The sequence below is a fragment of the Scyliorhinus torazame genome, chromosome 2 (genome assembly GCF_047496885.1).
Source record: "Scyliorhinus torazame isolate Kashiwa2021f chromosome 2, sScyTor2.1, whole genome shotgun sequence".
In the NCBI taxonomy this organism is placed as follows: domain Eukaryota; kingdom Metazoa; phylum Chordata; class Chondrichthyes; order Carcharhiniformes; family Scyliorhinidae; genus Scyliorhinus; species Scyliorhinus torazame.
In genome coordinates, this window is record NC_092708.1 from 44,609,917 (window position 1) to 44,627,428 (window position 17,512).

General features: G+C 57.1%; 1 protein-coding gene across 1 annotated transcript in view; it reads left to right on the top strand.

Annotated features, from left to right (window-relative positions):
• Nucleotides 1-914: 914 nt before the first annotated feature.
• LOC140387850 (RNA-binding protein 43-like) overlaps nucleotides 915-17,512 on the top strand; it is a 30,508-nt gene continuing 13,910 nt past the window's right edge. The window contains exon 1 of the mRNA XM_072471074.1: nucleotides 915-1,153. The gene's annotated coding sequence lies outside the window, so the exon portion shown is untranslated. The remainder of the gene's footprint in view (nucleotides 1,154-17,512) is intronic.

The following is a 17,512-nucleotide window of genomic DNA, read 5'->3' on the forward strand; positions in this document are numbered from 1 at the left end:
CTGATTGGTCAGCAGCTCATGGCGGTCCCGGCGGAAGCCTGGTAATTTTTTGCCACCGGCATAATGCCACCTAGGGGCCTGCCACTCACAGGAGCCAGGAGGGCCTTGCTCCCCAGTGACACAATTTAGCCGATAGTCATTATGGCATTGTGGGAGGCAATTCAGCCAATTGAAAAATGCCAGCTCTCAAAGCAAGAATATACTAGTTTGTAAAATGTCTGTGATTTTTTATGAAGTCAGAAAATGCTGCAAACTCTTAGCATGTCGGGCAGGAACTGGGAGGAGGGAAACAGAATTAACATTTCAAGTCAGTCACTACTGATAGGCTAGCAATGTGAAATGACGAGTGACAGATGGACATTAATACAGAGAAATGTGAGAGGCTGCATTTGACAGATAGAGCGATGTCACTAGAGAGATAGATAGGTTCTTGATTAATAAGGGGATCAGGGGTTATGAGAATGGGGATGAGAAAAATATCAGCCATGATTGAATGGCGGAGCAGACCCGATGGGCCGAGTGGCCTAATTCTGCTTCTATGTCTTATGGTCTTATGCATTTCTTTGTACAAACAACTCCATCTACGTTACTGTGCAACTAAGAAGGGGGATGACTGTCCTCTTGTCCATCCTACAACCAAGTGCCCGTCTCCCATTTCTCCCCCAAGATATACATTATGGGTGTCTGGTTCCACCTGCTGGCAGGAGGTCATAACTGTCCCTACATGTATTGGTCAGTGGATATGTGCAGTGGTGCTACTATATACAAATATATACATTGGTACAACTATGTACAGTTATGCATAGATATGCCTATATGCCTGTCACTACATGATGAACTGGGCTGCGTTTACGACTCTGTAGTAGGTTAATTTCCAAATTGCAGCCATTTCCAGGCTTTATCTCCGAGTGCAATGGCGGGGAACACTCCCCTCCCTTACCTCTGGTAGAGGCTCGTTCTCCAACTACTTCCTGGAACAGATCGTAAGCGGAGAGCGTGCTGCAGGACCGGGAGGATTCAGTCCCTCTGCCTGTCCCAGCCTCCACGGCGCTGCAGGAAGGGGGAGAAGCAGCGTTTCGGAGATGACTGAGTGAAGCGCTGCCACAGGGCATGAGCAGGGGGGTTCAGCTGGGGGAAGTTGTGGGCACAGCCGGTGAGTATGTACAGTCTGTGGGGTGGGTGGGAGCCAGGCGTCGCCTAACAACACACTCGAGTCCAGTTTAACACAACGCACACAAACAGAACCGTAAGAAAGGCTCTGAGCCGGCTGCAAACCCCTTTGCCGTGTTGGGATTAGAGTCGAACATTATTTACACACACACATGGTGACTTTTCTGAAAATAGCCTTTGACTTTTCAGCTCAACCGTCGAAGTATGTTTCTACTTTCGCTTTCGGTGCTTCATTGTAATTGGCTGTGGCGTTCAGAGAATGTTATCACAATATAGCGCATTATGCGGCCCATCGCGCCCGTGTTGTCTCTTTGAGAGAGCTATCTAATTATTTAGCCTCACTCACTCGTCTTTCTCAACCGGCCCTGTAAAGTTTGTCTCGCCATTTAACCAAGTGCTTCCAGAACTTAACCCTTAAGTGGCTCGGTTCTGAGTGAGAAAACTAAAGGTTCAAGTCCAACTCCTAGGGACTCCAGCACAAAAGTCTGTGCTGACCCTCCAGATCAATACTTGAGGGAGTGCTTCACTGGATGGGCTGTTAAACCGAGGCCCTATCTGTGGTGTGTGTGTGGGTGTAAAACATCCCCTGACACAATTTCAAAGAGCATTGCAGTTATTATCTCCAGTGTCCTGAACCCCCTTCCTCAACATCCCAAAATACAGGTTATCAGGTCATTGACGTTGCTGTCTGTGGGAGCTTTCTGTGCCGAAATTTGGCTGCCAACTTTCCAACAATGATTTAAGCTTCAAAAATCCTACTTTGGCCGTAAAAGTGTTTTGGAGCAGCCTGGCATTTTGAAAGGGGTTATATAAATGTAAGATTTACAGGGCTACAGTGACAGGGTGGGGTGGGTGGGATGGGTGGCACCAGCTGAGTTGCTCTTGCACAGATCTGACAGGGACATAACAGAACGATCGGCCTTCTCGGTGTTGCAACTGTTCTGTGATTCTGCTTTTAAATAATATTTAAATTTTCCTCTAAAACCTACAGTTAAATCCACTGCGCATAAAGAAGGGATTCCCATGAAGAATTGTGCTTGCTCCTCTGAGGCGGCAATGGAAGGTTCTGGAAACTGGGATTTGACAGTCCTGGGATTGGCTGTGAAGCCCATCCAAATCCACATGATTTAGTTTGGTGGTGGATGCGTCCTAATGTAATGAGATCTGAGGCTTGATTGCTGACACCAACCAAACCTGCAAAATGGGAGCTGTGCAACGTTTGTTTGCCTGTACCCCCAATGTTCGAACTCTCTCCTTCCTTCTGTTAACAACTCTTCCCCATTCCCCAGAATCTTCTCTTGCTCCCCAACCCTTCAACAACTCTTTCTGCCCCCCCCCCCACTCCTCTTAATCAATACTCCCACCAACCCCCAACTTTCATTTTGAGATTGTCACATCTGTGAAAGGAGTGTGCAGCGGGACCTGGGTGTCCTCTTGCACCAGTCGCTGAAGGTAAGCATGCAGGTGCAGCAGGCGGTAAAGAAGGTTAATGGTATGTTGGCCTTCATTGCGAGAGGCTTCGAGTACAGGAGGAGGCATGTGTTTTGGAATTATACAGGGCCTTGGTGAGGCCACACCTGGAATATTTTTTTTTAATATAAATGTTTTTTTATTGGGTTTTTGAACAAAGTATATTTACCGTTATGTACACAAAATAGAATACGTGTGTGTATATATGGAAGGGAACACAAAAAACAAAACAAACAACAACAAAAAAAAGTTAGAATAAATTAACTGGTAGGGTATTATGTGCTAGCTCAACAACAGCAGCTTTGTACAATTGGCAATACTGTTTTTCGCACATAAGTTGGCATCTGTTTGGGGGGGGGGGGTTACATATGCATTTGGGCGCCGGGGAAACAATTACAGAGGGCAATACACGAATGGGTCTGGTGTTGGTGTTGTCGCTTGCTTCTCCAGGACAGTTTTCGCTCACGTTGTTGTCTCGCAATCACCTCCACTTCAGCCATTCGGCCCGTCTTTCGCCTGGATTTTCCTTGTTCTCTGCTCCTGTAGATGCCAAGTTTGTTATCGTTTCCCGTGCCCTCCTTCTGGCTGTCATTCCTTTGCCCCCCCACCTCACTGGTTCCCTTCTCTTGTTCCCTGTCTCCTCCTTCTTCCCCCCCCCCTTCTGCCCCCTTCCCCCCCACCCTTTCCCCTCTCCTGTGGTTCGCCTTTCTTTTCTCTTAGGTTTAGCTGCTATCCCGCCCCCCATCCCCTCCGGTCTATCGCTCCCTCCCCCTACTTTCCCTTGATTCTTGGTACTTGGCTATTCTTCTGCTTGTTCATTGGCCACAAACAGGTCCCAGAACAATTGGGTAAATGGCTCCCACGTTCTGTGGAAGCCGTCGCCCAACCCTTGGATGGCGAATTTGATTTTCTCCATTTGGAGAGATTCTGAAAGGTCGGACAGCCAGTCTGCAGCTTTGGGTGGTGCTGCTGACCCCCAGCTGAACAGGATTCTATGGCGGCCGATCAGGAAGGCAAAGGCAAGGGCGTCCGCCCTCCACCCCAGGAATAGATCTGGCTGGTCTGAAACCCCGAAGACTGCCACTTTCGGGCATGGCTCCACCCTCAACCCCCCAACTTTGGACATTGCCTTGAAGAAGGCTGTCCAGTACCCCGCAAGTCTGGGGCAAGACCAGACATGTGGGTGTAGTTAGCTGGGCCTCCTTGGCACCATTCACATCTATCCTCCACCTCTGGGAAGAACCTACTCATATGAGTTCTTGTTAAGTGAGCTCTATGTACCACTTTTAGGCTGAAAGGAGGTGGAGTTGACCCTATGCAGTGCTTCGCTCCAGAGGCCCCACCCTATTTCAATCCCCAGGTCTTCCTCCCATTTCTTTCTTGTTGCGTCCAGTACGGTGTCGGCCCTTTCTACCAGTTGGTCATGCATGTCGCTACAGTTCCCTTTATCGAGGATGCTTGCGTCCAGTAACTCTTCCAGTAATGTCTGTCGTTGCGGTTGTGGATACGTCCTTGTCTCCTATCGTAGGAAGTTTTTGAGTTGCAGGTACTTTAGCTCGTTCCCCCTGGCTAGCTGGAATTTCTCTATCAGTTCGTCCATTGTCGCGACCCTGCCGTCCGTGTATAGCTCCTTGACTGTCAGTGTCCCTCTGTCCTGTTCCCCACTTTTTAAAGGTGACGTCAGTCAGTGCTGGTGTGAATCTATGGTTGTTGCAGATGGGAGCTTTGTCTGACATTTTGGTCAGGCCAAATTGCTGCCGTAGTTGGTTCCAGGATTGGTTCCAGGATTGGAGGGTGGCTATCACCACCGGGCTGCTAGAGTGTTTTTTGGGTGGGGATGGGAGTGCTGCCATGGCGAGGGCCCGGAGGGAGGTACCCTTGCAGGAGGCCTCTTCTGCGCGCACCCACTTGGCTTCTGGCTCCTTGATCCATCCCCTTATTCGCTCGGCCGTCGCCGCCCAGTGGTAGAATTGTAGGTTTGGGAGGGCTAGACCCCCTCCCTGGATTTTGTTTTTTGTAGGACCATTTTTAGGATCCACACCTAGAATATTGCGTGCAATTTTAGTCTCCTTTTCTGTTGAAGGATGTTCTTGCTCTCGAAGGAGCGCAGCAAAGGTTTACCAGACTGATTCCAGGGATGGCGGGACTGTCATACGAGGAGAGATTGACTAGGTTGGGAATGTTCTCGCTGGAGTTTGAGGGGAGATCTCATCGAGACTTTTAAAATTCTAACAGGTCTAGAGAGGGTAGATGCAGGGAAGATGTTCCCGATGGTGGGTTTGTCCAGAACCAGGCGTTACAGTCTGAGGATTCAGGGTAAACCATTTCGGACAGAGAGGAGGAGTCATTTATTCACCCAAAGAGTGGTGAGCCTGTGGAACTAATTACATAGGAAGTAGTTGATGCTAAAACATTGAATATATTCAAGAGGCAGCTAGATATAGCACTTGGGGCGAATGGGATCAAAGGTTATAGGGAGAAAGCAGGATTAGGCTATTGAGTTGGATGATCAGCCATGATCGTGATGAATGGCGGAGCAGGCTCGAAGGGCCACAAGGCCTCCTCCTGCTCGTATCTTCTAGGTAGCTATGTATCAAAATAGGGTCACAGCAAGACTAATTTTAAATTTGGGAAGCACTGCTTAAAGCTTTCTTGCCAAGGTTTTAGTAGAAGTTCCCCAATAAACAAAGTACATGAAGTGCCGAAAGATTTCAATTTATTGTCTTGGGAAAAGGCAGCGACTTATAACGTGGATACACTGGAATCATTTCTGAAATAATTGGTTGCAACAGTGGGGGATATTGACTGTAATTTTGAATCATAAGTGATGATCTTACGGTAATAAATGAGAGAGATGCTTTGTCCTTACCTGTACGGTAATTGCTTCCTGCTCACTGGATGTTGTAACATGGATATTTTGTTGGGCCAATGAATAAGGGCACGAAAAATGTTACATGCCACCAACTTATCAACAAAACCTATTGCATGATCAATAAATCAGTCCACAAAACAAATGTTTCAAAAGCATTTCAACAGTAGGTGCTGTGGTAATTTGCATTGATAGTGTGTCTTTTATGTAGCAAACCACATAAACTATGAGATTACCACTCAGAAGAATTCGGTGGAACATTGGAGAAAGTAATCAAAGCATTGTCAGAGAGAGGTTTAAGGGTGGTCAGCTAACTAAAGATTCTGTCATTGATGGTACAGCTGAGAGATGCGGGAAACATACAATGTTGGACTTAGGAGATTGCAATGGCGAGTATCAGAGAGACAATGGAGGAAGCTGAGGATGGGAATTTTGAAGCCAGTGGATTGGGGAAGAAAGAGCCAGTGGTGTTTGGAAATAGTCAGCTGGGCAGGTTTTTGTCAGTATGAATTGAGGTTGTTGTAGAGTGGATGGCAGTGAGGAGAGCATTGGAAGCATCTGGAGATGTGATGGGGGCGGTTGGGAATGTTTGGGTGGGGGCGGTAGGGAATGTTTGGGTGGGAGCGGTTGGGAATGTTTGGGTAGGGGCGGTTGGGAATGTTTCGCTTGGGATGCTGGCGGCGCTCGGGAATGTTTTGAGTGGGGGGTGCTGCGGTCAGGAAATCATGGGTGGGTGCTGGTGTGGTTGGGAGTGTTTGGGTGAAGTGGGTGCTGGTGTGGTCGGGAGTGTTTGGGTGGGTGGGAGCCGATGCGGTCGGGAATGTTTGGGTGAGGTGGGTGCTGGTCAGGTCGGAAATATTTGAGTTGGGGGGGCGGTGCGGTTGGTAATGTTAGGGTGGGGGGGGGGCTCAAGTATGGCCAGGAAGGTTTGGGTGGGTGGGAGCTGATGTGGTCGGCGATGTTCGGGCGGGTGGGAACTGAAAGGATCAGGAATGTTTGGATGGGTGGGAGCTGATGTGGTCGGGAATGTTTGGGTGGGTGGGAGCTGGTGAGGTCGGGAATGTTAGGATGGGCGGGAGCTGGTGCAGTTGGGAATGTTTGGGTGGACGGGAGCTGGTGCGGTCGGGAGTGTTTGGGTGGGTGGGACTGAAAGGGTTGCGAAGTTTGGGTGGGCAGGAGCTGGTCAGGTCGGGAATGTTTGGGTGGGTGGGAGCTGATGCGGTCGGCGATGTTCGGGTGGGTGGGAGCTGAAAGGTTAGGAATGTTTGGGTGAGTAGGAGCTGGTGAGGTTGGGAATGTTTGGGTGGGAGCCGAAAGGGTTGGGAATGTTTGGATGGGTGGGAGCAGGTGCGGTTGGGAATGATTGGATTGGTGGGAGCTGGTGCGGTCGGAAATGTTTGGGTGGGTGGGAGCTGGTGTGGTCGGAAGTGTTTGGGTCGGTGGGAGCTGAGAGTGTCGGGAATGTTTGGGTGGGCGGGAGCTGATGCGGTTGGGAATGTTTGGATGGGTGGGAGCTGGTGCGGTCGGGAGTGTTTGGGTGGGTGCAGCTGATGTAGTCGGGAATGTTTGGGGTGGGGTGGGTGCTGTCGGGGGTGTTTGGGGTGGGGTGGGTGCAGTCGGGGGTTTTTGGGGTGCGGTGGGTGCAGTCGGGGGTGTTTGGGTGGGGTGGGTGCAGTCGGGGGTGTTTGGGGTGGGGTGGGTGCAGTCGGGGGTGTTTGGGGTGGGGTGGGTGCAGTCGGGGGTGTTTGGGGTGTGGTGGGTGCAGTCAGGGATGTTTGGGGTGGGGTGGGTGCAGTCGGGGATGTTTGGAGTGGGTGGGTGCAGTCGGGGGTGTTTGGGGTGGGGTGGGTGCAGTCGGGGGTGTTTGGGGTGTGGTGGGTGCAGTCAGGGATGTTTGGGGTGGGGTGGGTGGGTGCAGTCGGGGGTGTTTGGGTGTTTGGGGTGGGGTGGGTGCAGTCGGGGGTGTTTGGGGTGGGGTGGGTGCAGTTGGTGTTTGGTGTGGGGTGGGTGCAGTCGGGTGTGTTTGGGGTGGGGTGGGTGCAGTCGGTGGTGTTTGGGTGGGGTGGGTGCAGTCGGGGGTGTTTGGAGTGGTGTGGGTGCAGTCGGGGATGCTTGGGGTGGGGTGGGTGCAGTCGGGGATGTTTGGGTGTTTGGTGTGGGGTGGGTGCAGTCGGGGGTGTTTGGGGTGGGGTGGGTGCCGTCAGGGATGTTTGGGGTGGGGTGGGTGCAGTCGGGGGTGTTTGGGGTGTGGTGGGTGCAGTCAGGGGTGTTTGGGGTGGGGTGGGTGCAGTCGGGGGTGTTTGGGGTGGGGTGGGTGCAGTCGGGGGTGTTTGGGGTGGGGTGGGTGCAGTCGGGGCTGTTTGGGGTGGGGTGGGTGCCGTCAGGGATGTTTGGGGTGGGGTGGGTGCAGTCGGGGATGTTTGGGTGTTTGGTGTGGGGTGGGTGCAGTCGGGGGTGTTTGGGGTGGGGTGGGTGCAGTCGGGGGTGTTTGGGGTGGGGAGGGTGCAGTCAGGGGTGTTTGGGTGTTTGGGGTGGGGTGGGTGCAGTCGGGGGTGTTTGGGTGTTTGGGGTGGGGAGGGTGCAGTCGGGGGTGTTTGGGTGTTTGGGGTGGGGAGGGTGCAGTCGGGGGTGTTTGGGGTGTGGTGGGTGCAGTCAGGGGTGTTTGGGTGTTTGGGGTGGGGTGGGTGCAGTCGGGGGTGTTTGGGTGTTTGGAGTGGGTGGGTGCAGTCGGGGGTGTTTGGGTGTTTGGGGTGGGGAGGGTGCAGTCGGGGGTGTTTGGGGTGGGGTGGGTGCAGTCGGGGGTGTTTGGGGTGGGGAGGGTGCAGTCGGGGGTGTTTGGGGTGGGGTGGGTGCAGTCGGGGGTGTTTGGGTGTTTGGTGTGGGGTGGGTGCAGTCGGGGGTGTTTGGGGTGGGGTGGGTGCCGTCAGGGATGTTTGGGGTGGGGTGGGTGCAGTCGGGGGTGTTTGGGGTGTGGTGGGTGCAGTCAGGGGTGTTTGGGGTGGGGTGGGTGCAGTCGGGGGTGTTTGGGGTGGGGTGGGTGCAGTCGGGGCTGTTTGGGGTGGGGTGGGTGCCGTCAGGGATGTTTGGGGTGGGGTGGGTGCAGTCGGGGATGTTTGGGTGTTTGGTGTGGGGTGGGTGCAGTCGGGGGTGTTTGGGGTGGGGTGGGTGCAGTCGGGGGTGTTTGGGGTGGGGAGGGTGCAGTCAGGGGTGTTTGGGGTGGGGTGGGTGCAGTCGGGGGTGTTTGGGTGTTTGGGGTGGGGTGGGTGCAGTCGGGGGTGTTTGGGTGTTTGGAGTGGGTGGGTGCAGTCGGGGGTGTTTGGGTGTTTGGGGTGAGGAGGGTGCAGTCGGGGGTGTTTGGGGTGGGGTGGGTGCAGTCGGGGGTGTTTGGGGTGGGGAGGGTGCAGTCGGGGGTGTTTGGGGTGGGGTGGGTGCAGTCGGGGGTGTTTGGGGTGGGGTGGGTGCAGTCGGGGGTGTTTGGGGAGGGGTGGGTGCAGTCGGGGGTGTTTGGAGTGGAGTGGGTGCCGTCAGGGATGTTTGGGGTGGGGTGGGTGCAGTCGGGGGTGTTTGGGGTGGGGTGGGTGCAGTCGGGGGTGTTTGGAGTGGGGTGGGTGCAGTCGGGGATGTTTGGGTGCATGTGGTGGGCGCAGTCAGGGATGTTTGGGGTGGGGTGGGTGCTGTCGGGGGTGTTTGGGGTGAAGTGGGTGCAGTCGGGGATGTTTGGGGTGGGGTGGGTGCAGTCGGGGGTGTTTGGGGTGGGGTGGGTGCAGTCGGGGGTGTTTGGGGTGGGGTGGGTGCAGTCGGGGCTGTTTGGGGTGGGGTGGGTGCCGTCAGGGATGTTTGGGGTGGGGTGGGTGCAGTCGGGGATGTTTGGGTGTTTGGTGTGGGGTGGGTGCAGTCGGGGGTGTTTGGGGTGGGGTGGGTGCAGTCGGGGGTGTTTGGGGTGGGGTGGGTGCAGTCGGGGGTGTTTGGGGTGGGGAGGGTGCAGTCAGGGGTGTTTGGGTGTTTGGGGTGGGGTGGGTGCAGTCGGGGGTGTTTGGGTGTTTGGGGTGGGGAGGGTGCAGTCGGGGGTGTTTGGGTGTTTGGGGTGGGGAGGGTGCAGTCGGGGGTGTTTGGGGTGTGGTGGGTGCAGTCAGGGGTGTTTGGGGTGGGGTGGGTGCAGTCGGGGGTGTTTGGGTGTTTGAAGTGGGTGGGTGCAGTCGGGGGTGTTTGGGGTGAGGAGGGTGCAGTCGGGGGTGTTTGGGTGTTTGGGGTGGGGTGGGTGCAGTCGGGGGTGTTTGGGGTGGGGAGGGTGCAGTCGGGGGTGTTTGGGGTGCGGTGGGTGCAGTCGGGGGTGTTTGGGGTGGGGTGGGTGCAGTCGGGGGTGTTTGGGGTGGGGTGGGTGCAGTCGGTGGTGTTTGGGGTGGGGTGGGTGCAGTCGGGGGTGTTTGGAGTGGGGTGGGTGCAGTCGGGGGTGTTTGGAGTGGGTGGGTGCAGTCGGGGGTGTTTGGGGTGGGGTGGGTGCAGTCGGGGGTGTTTGGGGTGTGGTGGGTGCAGTCAGGGGTGTTTGGGGTGGGGTGGGTGCAGTCGGGGGTGTTTGGGGTGGGGTGGGTGCAGTCGGGGCAGTTTGGGGTGGGGTGGGTGCCGTCAGGGATGTTTGGGGTGGGGTGGGTGCAGTCGGGGATGTTTGGGTGTTTGGTGTGGGGTGGGTGCAGTCGGGGGTGTTTGGGGTGGGGTGGGTGCAGTCGGGGGTGTTTGGGGTGGGGAGGGTGCAGTCAGGGGTGTTTGGGGTGGGGTGGGTGCAGTCGGGGGTGTTTGGGTGTTTGGGGTGGGGAGGGTGCAGTCGGGGGTGTTTGGGTGTTTGGGGTGGGGAGGGTGCAGTCGGGGGTGTTTGGGGTGTGGTGGGTGCAGTCAGGGGTGTTTGGGTGTTTGGGGTGGGGTGGGTGCAGTCGGGGGTGTTTGGGTGTTTGGAGTGGGTGGGTGCAGTCGGGGGTGTTTGGGTGTTTGGGGTGAGGAGGGTGCAGTCGGGGGTGTTTGGGTGTTTGGGGTGGGGTGGGTGCAGTCGGGGGTGTTTGGGGTGGGGAGGGTGCAGTCGGGGGTGTTTGGGGTGGGGTGGGTGCAGTCGGGGGTGTTTGGGGTGGGGTGGGTGCAGTCGGGGGTGTTTGGGGAGGGGTGGGTGCAGTCGGGGGTGTTTGGAGTGGAGTGGGTGCCGTCAGGGATGTTTGGGGTGGGGTGGGTGCAGTCGGGGGTGTTTGGGGTGGGGTGGGTGCAGTCGGGGGTGTTTGGAGTGGGGTGGGTGCAGTCGGGGGGGTGTGGGGTGGGGTGGGTGCTGTCGGGGATGTTTGGGTGCATGTGGTGGGCGCAGTCGGGGATGTTTGGGGTGGGGTGGGTGCAGTCGGGGGTGTTTGGGGTGGGGTGGGTGCAGTCGGGGTTGTTTGGGGTGGGGTGGGTGCAGTCGGGGCTGTTTGGGGTGGGGTGGGTGCCGTCAGGGATGTTTGGGGTGGGGTGGGTGCAGTCGGGGATGTTTGGGTGTTTGGTGTGGGGTGGGTGCAGTCGGGGGTGTTTGGGGTGGGGTGGGTGCAGTCGGGGGTGTTTGGGGTGGGGAGGGTGCAGTCAGGGGTGTTTGGGTGTTTGGGGTGGGGTGGGTGCAGTCGGGGGTGTTTGGGTGTTTGGGGTGGGGAGGGTGCAGTCGGGGGTGTTTGGGTGTTTGGGGTGGGGAGGGTGCAGTCGGGGGTGTTTGGGGTGTGGTGGGTGCAGTCAGGGGTGTTTGGGGTGGGGTGGGTGCAGTCGGGGGTGTTTGGGTGTTTGGAGTGGGTGGGTGCAGTCGGGGGTGTTTGGGGTGAGGAGGGTGCAGTCGGGGGTGTTTGGGTGTTTGGGGTGGGGTGGGTGCAGTCGGGGGTGTTTGGGGTGGGGAGGGTGCAGTCGGGGGTGTTTGGGGTGCGGTGGGTGCAGTCGGGGGTGTTTGGGGTGGGGTGGGTGCAGTCGGGGGTGTTTGGGGTGGGGTGGGTGCAGTCGGTGGTGTTTGGGGTGGGGTGGGTGCAGTCGGGGGTGTTTGGAGTGGGGTGGGTGCAGTCGGGGGTGTTTGGAGTGGGTGGGTGCAGTCGGGGGTGTTTGGGTGTTTGGGGTGGGGTGGGTGCAGTCGGGGGTGTTTGGGGTGGGGTGGGTGCAGTCGGGGGTGTTTGGGGTGGGGTGGGTGCAGTCGGGGGTGTTTGGGGTGGGGTGGGTGCAGTCGGGGGTGTTTGGGGTGGGGTGGGTGCAGTCGGGGGTGTTTGGGGTGGAGTGGGTGCAGTCGGGGATGTTTGGGGTGGGGTGGGTGCAGTCGGGGGTGTTTGGAGTGGGGTGGGTGCCGTCAGGGATCTTTGGGGTGGGGTGGGTGCAGTCGGGGGTGTTTGGGGTGGGGTGGGTGCAGTCGGGGGTGTTTGGAGTGGAGTGGGTGCCGTCAGGGATGTTTGGGGTGGGGTGGGTGCAGTCATAGAATCATAGAATCATAGAAGTTTACAGCATGGAAACAGGCCCTTCGGCCCAACCAGTCCATGCCGCCCAGTTTTTTACCATTAAGCTAGTCCCAGTTGCCCGCACTTGGTCCATAACCCTCTATACCCATCTTACCCATGTAACCATCTAAATGCTTTTTGAAAGACACAATTGTACCCGCTTCTACTACTACCTCTGGCAGCCCATTCCAGACACTCACTACCCTCTGAGTGAAGAAATTGCCCCTCTGGGCCCTTCTGAATCTCTCCCCTCTCACCTTAAACCTATGCCCTCTAGTTTTAAACTCCCCTACCTTTGGGAAAAGATGTTGACTATCTACCTTATCTATGCCCCTCATTATTTTATAGACCTCTATAAGATCACCCCTAAGCCTCCTACGCTCCAGGGAAAAAAGTCCCAGTCTATCCAGCCTCTCCTTATAACTCAAACCATCAAGTCCCGGCAACATCCTAGTAAATCTTTTCTGCACTCTTTCTAGTTTAATAATATCCTTTCTATAATAGGGTGACCAGAACTGCACACAGTATTCCAAGTGTGGCCGTACCAATGTCCTGTACAACTTCAACAAGACGTCCCAACTCCTATATTCCATGTTCTGACCAATGAAACCAAGCATGCCGAATGCCTTCTTCACCACCCTGTCCACCTGCGACTCCACCTTCAAGGAGCTATGAACCTGTACTCCTAGATCTCTTTGTTCTATAACTCTCCCCAACGCCATACCATTAACTGAGTAGGTCCTGGCCTGATTCGATCTGCCAAAATGCATCACCTCACATTTATCTAAATTAAACTCCATCTGCCATTCGTCGGCCCACTGGCCTAATTGATCAAGATCCCGTTGCAATCCTAGATAACCTTCTTCACTATCCACTATGCCACCAATCTTGGTGTCATCTGCAAACTTACTAACCATGCCTCCTAAATTCTCATCCAAATCATTAATATAAATCACAAATAACAGTGGACCCAGCACCGATCCCTGAGGCACACCACTGGTCACAGGCCTCCAGTTTGAAAAACAACCCTCTACAACCACCCTCTGCCTTCTGTCGTCCAGCCAATTTTGAATCCAATTGGCAACCTCACCCTGGATCCCGTGAGCTTTAACCTTCTGCAACAACCTACCATGCGGTACCTTGTCAAAGGCTTTGCTAAAGTCCATGTAGACAACGTCTACTGCACTACCCTCATCTACCTTCTTGGTCACTCCCTCAAAAAACTCAATCAAATTTGTGAGACATGATTTTCCACGCACAAAGCCATGCTGACTGCCCCGAATCAGTCCTTGCCTCTCTAAATGCTTGTAGATCCTGTCTCTCAGAATACCTTCTAGCAACTTACCTACTACAGACGTTAGGCTCACCGGTCTGTAGTTCCCAGGCTTTTCCCTGCTGCCCTTCTTAAACAAGGGCACAACATTCGCCACTCTCCAATCTTCAGGCACCTCACCTGTGGCTGCCGATGATTCAAATATCTCGGTTAGGGGACCCGCAATTTCCTCCCTAGCCTCCCACAACATCCTGGGATACATTTCATCAGGTCCCGGGGATTTATCTACCTTGATGCGCTTTAAGACTTCCAGCACCTCCTCCTCTGTAATATGCACACTTCTCAAGACATCACTATTTATTTCCCTTAGTTTCCTAACATCCATGCCTTTCTCCACCGTGAATACCGATGAGAAATATTCATTCAGGATCTCACCCAACTCTTGTGGCTCTGCACATAAATGCCCTTGTTGATCCTTAAGAGGCCCTACTCTGTCCCTAGTTACTCTTTTCCCCTTTATGTATCTGTAGAATCTCTTTGGATTCTCCCTTGCATTATTTGCCAAAGCAATTTCATGTCCCCTTTTTGCCCTCCTGATTTCCCTCTTAACTCTATTTCGACAATCTCTATACTCTTCAAGGGATCTACTTGATCCCAGTTGCTTATGTACGTCAGTCGGGGGTGTTTGGGGTGGGGTGGGTGCATTCGGGGGTGTTTGGAGTGGGGTTGGTGCAGTCGGGGGGGTGTGGGGTGGGGTGGGTGCAGTCGGGGATGTTTGGGTGCATGTGGTGGGCGCAGTCAGGGATGTTTGGGGTGGGGTGGGTGCTGTCGGGGGTGTTTGGGGTGAAGTGGGTGCAGTCGGGGATGTTTGGGTGTTTGGGGTGGGGTGGGTGCAGTCGGGGGTGTTTGGGGTGGGGTGGGTGCAGTCGGGGGTGTTTGGGGTGAAGTGGGTGCAGTCGGGGGTGTTTGGGGTGAAGTGGGTGCAGTCGGGGATGTTTGGGTGTTTGGTGTGGGGTGGGTGCAGTCGGGGGTATTTGGGGTGGGTGGGTGCAGTCGGGGGTGTTTGGGGTGGGTGGGTGCAGTCGGGGATGTTTGGGGTGAAGTGGGTGCAGTCGGGGATGTTTGGTTGTTTGGGGTGAAGTGGGTGCAGTCGGGGATGTTTGGGTGTTTGGGGTGTGGTGGGTGCAGTCGGGGGTGTTTGGGGTGGGGTGGGTGCAGTCGGGGGTGTTTGGGGTGGGGTGGGTGCAGTCGGGGGTGTTTGGGGTGGGGTGGGTGCAGTCGGGGATGTTTGGAGTGGGGTGGGTGCAGTTGAGGATGTTTGGGTGTTTGGGGTGAAGTGGGTGCAGTCGGGGATGATTGGGGTGGGGTGGGTGCAGTCGGGGGTGTTTGGGGTGGGTGGGTGCAGTCGGGGATGTTTGGGGTGAAGTGGGTGCAGTCGGGGATGTTTGGTTGTTTGGGGTGAAGTGGGTGCAGTCGGGGATGTTTGGGTGTTTGGGGTGGGGTGGGTGCAGTCGGGGGTGTTTGGGGTGGGGTGGGTGCAGTCGGGGGTGTTTGGGGTGGGGTGGGTGCAGTCGGGGGTGTTTGGGGTGGGGTGGGTGCAGTCGGGGATGTTTGGGGTGGGGTGGGTGCAGTCGGGGATGTTTGGGGTGGGGTGGGTGCAGTTGGGGGTGTTTGGGGTGCGGTGGGTGCAGTCGGGGGTGTTTGGGGTGGGTGGGTGCAGTCGGGGGTGTTTGAGTGTTTGGGGTGGGGTGGGTGCAGTCGGGGGTGTTTGGGGTGGGTGCAGTCGGGGATGTTTGGAGTGGGGTGGGTGCAGTTGAGGATGTTTGGGTGTTTGGGGTGAAGTGGGTGCAGTCGGGGATGATTGGGGTGGGGTGGGTGCAGTCGGGGGTGCTTGGGGTGGGGTGGGTGCAGTCGGGGATGTTTGGGGTGGGGTGGGTGCATTTGGGGGTGTTTGGGGTGGGGTGGGTGCAGTCGGGGATGTTTGGGTGCTTGGGGTGGGGTGGGTGCAGTCGGGGGTGTTTGGGTGTGTGGGGTGGGTGCAGTCGGGGGTGTTTGGATGTTTGGGGTGGTGGGTGCAGTCGGGGTTGTTTGGGGTGGGGTGGGTGCAGTCGGGGGTGTTTGGGGTGGGGTGGGTGCAGTCGGGCGTTTTTGGGGTGCGGTGGGTGCAGTCGGGGGTGTTTGGGGTGGGGTGGGTGCATTTGGGGGTGTTTGGGGTGGGGTGGGTGCAGTCGGGGATGTTTGAGGTGGGGTGGGTGCATTTGGGGGTGTTTGGGGTGGGGTGGGTGCAGTCGGGGGTGTTTGGGGTGTGGTGGGTGCAGTCGGGGGTGTTTGGGGTGGGGTGGGTGCAGTCGGGGATGTTTGGGGTGGGGTGGGTGCAGTCGGGGGTGTTTGGATGTTTGGGGTGTGGTGGGTGCAGTCGGGGGTGTTTGGGGTGGGGTGGGTGCAGTCGGGGGTGTTTGGGGTGGGGTGGGTGCAGTCGGGGGTGTTTGGGGTGGAGTGGGTGCAGTCGGGGGTTTTTGGGATGCGGTGGGTGCAGTCGGGGGTGTTTGGGTGCGGTGGGTGCAGTCGGAGGTGTTTGGGGTGGGGTGGGTGCAGTCGGGGGTGTTTGGGGTGGGGTGGGTGCAGTCGGGGGTGTTTGGGTGTTTGGGGTGGGGTGGGTGCAGTCGGGGGTGTTTGGGGTGGGGTGGGTGCAGTCGGGGATGTTTGGGTGTTTGGGGTGGGGTGGGTGCAGTCGGGGGTGTTTGGGTGGGGTGGGTGCAGTCGGGGGTGTTTGGGGTGGGGTGGGTGCAGTCGGGGGTGTTTGGGTGTTTGGGGTGGGGTGGGTGCAGTTGGGGGTGTTTGGGGTGCGGTGGGTGCAGTCGGGGGTGTTTGGGTGTTTGGGGTGGGGTGGGTGCAGTCGTGGGTGTTTGGGGTGGGGTGGGTGCAGTCGGGGATGTTTGGGTGTTTGGGGTGGGGTGGGTGCAGTTGGGGGTGGGGTGGTTGCAGTCGGGGATGTTTGGGGTGGGGTGGGTGCAGTCGGGGGTGTTTGGGTGTTTGGGGTGGGGTGGGTGCAGTTGGGGGTGTTTGGGGTGCGGTGGGTGCAGTCGGGGGTGTTTGGGGTGGGGAGGGTGCAGTCGGGGGTGTTTGGGTGTTTGGGGTGGGGTGGGTGCAGTCGGGGGTGTTTGGGGTGGGGTGGGTGCAGTCGGGGATGTTTGGGTGTTTGGGGTGGGGTGGGTGCAGTCGGGGGTGTTTGGGTGGGGTGGGTGCAGTCGGGGGTGTTTGGGTGTTTGGGGTGGGGTGGGTGCAGTTGGGGGTGTTTGGGGTGCGGTGGGTGCAGTCGGGGGTGTTTGGGTGTTTGGGGTGGGGTGGGTGCAGTCGTGGGTGTTTGGGGTGGGGTGGGTGCAGTCGGGGATGTTTGGGTGTTTGGGGTGGGGTGGGTTCAGTCGGGGGTGTTTGGGGGTGGGGTGGGTGCAGTCGGGGATGTTTGGGGTGGGGTGGGTGCAGTCGGGGGTGTTTGGGTGTTTGGGGTGGGGTGGGTGCAGTTGGGGGTGTTTGGGGTGCGGTGGGTGCAGTCGGGGGTGTTTGGGGTGGGGTGGGTGCAGTCGGGGATGTTTGGGTGTTTGGGGTGGGGTGGGTGCAGTTTGGGGTGGGGTGTGTGCAGTCGGGGGTGTTTGGGGTGGGTGCAGTCGGGGGTGTTTGGGGTGGGGTGGGTGCAGTCGGGGATGTTTGGGTGTTTGGGGTGGGGTGGGTGCAGTCGGGTGTGTTTGGGGTGGGTGGGTGCAGTCGGGGATGTTTGGGGTGGGTGGGTGCAGTCGGGGGTGTTTGGGTGGGGTGGGTGCAGTCGGGGGTGTTTGGGGTGGGGTGGGTGCTGTTGGGAATGTTTGGGTGCGTGGGGTGGGTGCAGTCGGGGCTGTTTGGGGTGGGGTGGGTGCAGTCGGGGATGTTTGGGTGTTTGGGGTGGGTGCAGTCGGGGATGGTTGGGGTGGCGTGGGTGCAGTCGGGGATGTTTGGGTGTTTGTGGTGGGTGCAGTCGGGGGTGTTTGGGTGGGGTGGGTGCAGTCGGGGGTGTTTGGGGTGGGGTGGGTGCAGTCGGGGATGTTTGGGTGTTTGGGGTGGGTGCAGTCGGGGGTGTTTGGGGTGGGGTGGGTGCAGTCGGGGATGTTTGGGGTGGGGTGGGTGCAGTCGGGGGTGTTTGGGGTGGGGTGGGTGCAGTCGGGGGTGTTTGGGTGTTTGGGGTGGGGTGGGTGCAGTCGGGGGTGTTTGGGGTGGGGTGGGTGCAGT